A 5,720-nucleotide genomic window follows, 5' to 3' on the forward strand; every position below is an offset into this window, starting at 1 on the left:
TTACATGCCGTTGATTACTAGGACAAACGAAAATTATTTCTTATCTTTCAAAGCCATTGGGTGTCCTCATATCATTTGGCCTTTTCCACTGGAGCTGTTTATAAATTGGGGGCAAAATCCTTTCTTGGTACAGCGTGTGCCAAAGAGCTTCTCCAAGTCTAAGTTTTGTATTTCTCACTTTATGATGCCTTTAATGTACAAAAGGACTTTAAAAAATATTTTAATGTAGTCAAATTTATTGGTTTTATTCATTCATGGTTTATGCTTCTGGTGTTATGGTTATGAAATCTTTTTCCACCCTGAGATCACAAGAACATTCTTTTATTTTCTTCCAAAACTTTTTAAAGTCATGCTTTCTCATATGTAGGTCTTTAATCCATTTAACTATGGTTTGATGTAGGCATTTAAATTATTTTTTCCATATGGATAACCAATTGTTCCAATGCTGCTTGCTTAAAGTCCTTATTTCCCCACTGAAGTTGAAATAGCATCTCTGTTATATACGAATTTCCATATGTGTGTGGGCCTGACTCTATTCTGTCTCTCCCTGTGCTAATGTGTGCATGCGTGCATGCTAAGCTGCTTCGGTCATGTCCAACTCTGCAACCCTATGGATTGTAGCACATGGGGCTCCTCTGTCCCTGGGATTTTCTGGGTAAGAATACTGGAGTGGGTTGCCATTTCCTACTCCAGGGGATCTTCCCTATCTAGGAATGGAAGCTGCATCTCTATGTCTCCTGCATTGGCAGGGGGTTTCTTTACCACTGTCACCCTGGGAGGCTCCCTGTGCTAATATCACTTTCTTTATTGCTTAAACACTAAAGTTAGTATTCTTGATGGAAAACCCCATGGACAGAGGAGCCTCACAGGCTGCAGTCCATGGGGTTGCAAAGACTCGGACACGACTGAGCAACTAACACTTCTTTCTTAAGTGTTCCTATGGTGATGGAGTGAGGGAGCCCTCAGATTTTGGTTGTCTTGGCAATTCTTGGTTCTTTGCTCTACCTTTCACACATTAGAATCAACTTGTGAACCTCAAAAAATCTAGTCTGAATTTTAAGAGGAATACATTTCAATTCATAAATTGCAGAAAATTAACATCTTTAGACCTCAATTCTACAAATCCGTCAGTATTAAGTATCTTTTTATTTATTTATTTAGGTCTAGAGGAATTTTTTAAATTTCATACATAAAAATTTTCTGTCTTTTGGTTGCTGTATTCTGAAGTACCTTTATATTTGAGGGTGCTATTTACACATGGATATTTTCTAAACTAAGTTTTCTAGTTGCTTGTTGCCAGTGTATAAAAATTTACTTTTGTGTAGCTAGTGATCTTGCCAAACTTTCATATAATATTGACAGTTGGGGACTTTCTTGGCAGTCCAATGGTTAAGACTTTGCCTTTCAACGCAGAAGGTGTGAGTTTGATCCCTACTAGGGGAGGGATCTCTAAGGGGCTTCCTAGATGGTGCTAGTGGTAAAGAACCCCCCTGCTAATGCAGGAGACATAAGAAATGCAGATTCCATCCCTGGGACAGGAAGATCCCCTGAAGAAGGGCCTGGCAACCCTCTCCAGTACTCTTGCCTGGAGAATCCCATGGACAGAGAAGCCTGGAAGGTTGTGGTCCATACGGCCGCAGAGTTGGACATGACTGAAGCAACTTAGCACACAGCCCAGGGAAGCTAAGATCCCACGTGCGGTCAAAAAACCAAAGCAGAAGCCATATTGTAACACATTCAATAAAGACTCTAAAAATGGTCTGTATAAAAAATCTTTTTAATAAAAAATTTGTTCTTAGACTCTCCAATAAGACACTTTTATAGTCGTGAATTACTTAAAGGGTTTTTTCCCTCCAAAATTCCAAAGATGAGGTTTTTTTTTTTTTTTTTAACTTTACAATATTGTATTGGTTTTGCCATATATCAAAATGAATCTGCTGAATCATTACTACTGGAGTCTGACAGTTGAGTATGTTCAAGAGCGTGGTCTGTGTGATTCTTTGCTGCTTATCAAGAAGTCCTCTGGACCTAATGTGTGGTTTTTCAATGTACGCGTCATGTACTTTCAAAAAGAATGTGGGTTTGCCACATGGGTGTCTGATCAACCTTGCTCGTTGAGTTACTCAAGTCTATAGCCCTACTTTTTGTCATCTTAAACTGTCAGTTGCTGAAAGAGATGTGCCCCAAAATCCCCCTGTGACTATGAAATTGCCCATTTATCTCTGAAATTTTATCAATTTGTTGCCTCATATAACTTGATGCTAAGTTCTTTTAGTGGAATGTGTCCTGGACCATGCCAGTAATTTAAATTTAAATACCCTATCTTTGTAACCGGCACCTCTATGATTATAAATTAATAAATTAAGGGAGAGGCTTTTGTTTGTTCTTTAAAAAAAAAAAAAACTTGTTTGTCATCGCACTGGGTGAGTAGGCAGCTGTTTTTAGTTCACCCCTACATTGTTGCTGGGGGTAGCACAGGGGGCACTCAGTTCCAACTTTCTACTCTCTTGGGGTCCAGGTTTCCTCTCCTCTACCTGCTGTTATTAAGCCCTAAGTCCCTTAATTCCTCAGCCAGTTCTGAAGCCCAAACCACTGCTTTTCCCACCCGTACCTCCTCCGCTTTCTCACCCTATCCCCGCCCCCACCAAGAAGCCCGTGTCAGTTCCTACAGCTTCACAGCTCTTTCTTCATTTTTCACCCTCCAGAAGGCCCTTACTCTCTTGCAGGTGCAGCTAGATATTGGTTAGTATTTATTCATTATTTCTATACATTTGCAAAAGGTGGCATTTATTTTGCATTACACAGAAAACCATGTTCCTAAAAATAGAACAATCTGTTATTTAATAGTCTAAAATGTGGCTTCACAGCAGGTCCCACCAAACCCACTGAATTACCCACGTTCATTTTCATCCGTATGGTATTCCTCCTCATGTTCTAAATAGTCCTTCATACTGAGGTGTGAACATATTTCTGGGAAGGTGGCTCCTTATGAAGAATCCTTGGGTTATACAGGACACATTGCAATAAAAAAAATAGAGGATCTCAGAGTGTACCAGACATGGAAATAACTATAGGCAGGGACATATATCCCAGCCCTACTGTGGGAGTCTTCCTTGAACAAGAGAACAGAGTACAGCTGGCTTGGTCTTCACTTCCATTGGAGAGGGAAAAGGAAAATAAACATGAAGACATGCATACGGTCGTTCTGAAACCACTCGCAGTCACCTTCACATGTGCCTGCCCCAGTACTTTAAGAAGAGAACCCTAAACCATCGGAAGGGAATGGCAACCCACTCCAGTGCTCTTGCCTGGAGAATCCCGTGGACAGAGGAGCCTGGTGGGCTACAGTCCATGGGGTCGCAAAGAGTTGGACACGACTGAGCCGCTAACACTTTCTCCCTCTTCACCCATTCTCACTGCCGGTAGCAGGCACGCATTCACCTTTGGCAAAGCACAGAGATAGCCAGGGCCCGTGCCACTTCTGCGGACCCTTGGGCCCTCCCTTCTCCTGACTACTTCACCAGGACTGTGGCTGTGTTTTCCTGTTTTCTCTCAAAGGTCCTGCCAGTAGAGCATGTCATCACATTTGGAAGTTGGACATTGGAAAGCTGGGGATGGAGAAAGCGCAGGAAGATTATCTTAGATCTCCTCCCCTTCCCCTCCCAGGGCAGGGGCTCTGGGGGATGGGCTTGGAGAGGAGGAAGTTTGGGTTTGCCGTTCAACATTTACTAAGCAGCACATTGAGTTGTGCAAAGATTGTTCTCAAGAAGTTTACGTGGGCAGACACTTTCTTCAAGTGGAACTTGTTTTGTCTCCGGATTCTCTGAACGATTTTTCTCTGAAGGTCTGAGGCTGGGGGTGAGGGGTGTGGGGTGAAGAGCCGGAGGGCAGTTCTACATAAAGGGAAGGGACAGTGAGGACGGGGTTTGGGGGGGTAGGGGACAGAGATTGGAGGGCAGTTCTACATAAAGGGAAGGGACAGTGAGGACGGGGTTTGGGGGGGTAGGGGACAGAGATTGGATCGAGAGAAAAAGGAAATGAGAGTAAAGCGTGCGCTTTGAGGGAAAATCCTGCAGGAGGGGTCGGGAAACACACTTTTGGTATTTGAAGTCGTCAAGCCTATCAAATGCTGAGCACATCACAAACATGCAAAAGATGTCTGTGACTGACTAGGAACAGCTCGTCTGGTGACTGCCGCTGGCTGACAAGGGGCACAACGTACGGAGACTACCCTGGGCACCGCCTCTCTACCCAGACTCTCGCCTCTTGGGTTGGCTGACCTGACAGATGAGGAAATCCTATAAAAAGAAAAGGTGGGGTTCCCCTTTGCCACAAGAGTGTCTTCTGAAACTCCTTTCCAGAGAAGTGTTTTTGAATGAACAGAATGCACTTGAACTAACTCTGTCAACGAAACTACCATAGTTGTACCCTGTCAAGAGTCACGGCTTGTGGTCAGGCGCCTTCCAGTCCACAGGCAGCCCTGTGTGGAGGGCTCTTATGAGCTGGCCACGGGGTCTCGGGGCCCCAGTCCAGCAGCCTCGCCCTCAAGCCGATGGGACCTTCGAATATAGCCTCCATCCCTTTGGCTTCTCCCTGGGGCTTTGAGAACTGCAGAGAGGCTGAGAGGGAAACCCAAAGTGTGGATATGTAAATTCTGTCTTTTAACAAAATTCCCCCTTTAGGTTTTTCCCTCTGGGCTAGTTCTTAGTCACCCTGTACTTTCCAGGACGTGCTCGTGTGTTCACTTAATGAAGACAATAAACAGAAAGCCCTCCTTTTTCTGTACTTTTCTGGCTGGTTTGCTTTTCTCCTCTGAGAAACTAGAAGCATTTAGAGACGCTGCTCACAACAGGAGCAAATTACACAGAAACGATGCACAGAGAAATTGGCCTCAGACTTGATTTGAGGCGCTTTAGAGGAAAGCCTTCTCCTTCATCTGTATGTCTTCTTTGGAAAAGTATTTATTCAGATCCTCTGCCCATTTTTGAATTGAATCTTTTTTTTTTAAGCTATTAAGTTGTATGAGCTCTTTATATATTTGCAGGATTTTACCCCTTATCAAATGTGTGATTGGCAAATATTTTCTCCCATTCATAGATTTTCATTTTGTTGACAGTTTTCTTCACTGTGCAGATATTTTTAGTCCCGCTTGTTTATTTTTGCTTTTGTTGTCTCTGCTTTTGGTGTTAAAATCCAAAAAAAAAAAAAAATCAGAAATACTGATTCCCAGAGCCTAGCATGGATGCTTTCTTCTAGGATTTTTATGGTCTCACTTCTTACACTCAAGTCTTTAATCTGCTTTGAATTGATTTTTGTGTATGGTGTAAGATAGGGGCAGATTCTCAACCACTGGATAATGAAGAAAGCCCTTACCATTGGTTTTAATATGGAGGACGAAACCATGGAGGGTCATGCCTCTGGCTTTGTTCTTCTTTCTCAGGAAAGCCTTGGCTCTGCAGGGTTCCTTTTAGTTTTTTATGGAGGCTTTGTTACCTAGGCATGCTCAATTAAATCATTGGCCACTGGTGACTGAATGTGATTTCCAGCCCCTCTCCCCTACCTGGAAATTAGGGGACTGGAGGAGTAGGTGGGTCTGAAAGTTCCAACCTTCTGATCACGTGGTTGGCATCACTGGAGGCTGGAAGATCTAAAGCAGAGACTGCAAACAGGTACCTGTAGGGCCAGGAAGGTAACATGAGGGAATAAAGAGTTGCCTGGCA

This window comes from Bos indicus x Bos taurus, chromosome 23 (assembly GCF_003369695.1).
Source record: "Bos indicus x Bos taurus breed Angus x Brahman F1 hybrid chromosome 23, Bos_hybrid_MaternalHap_v2.0, whole genome shotgun sequence".
NCBI classification, from domain to species: Eukaryota; Metazoa; Chordata; class Mammalia; order Artiodactyla; family Bovidae; genus Bos; species Bos indicus x Bos taurus.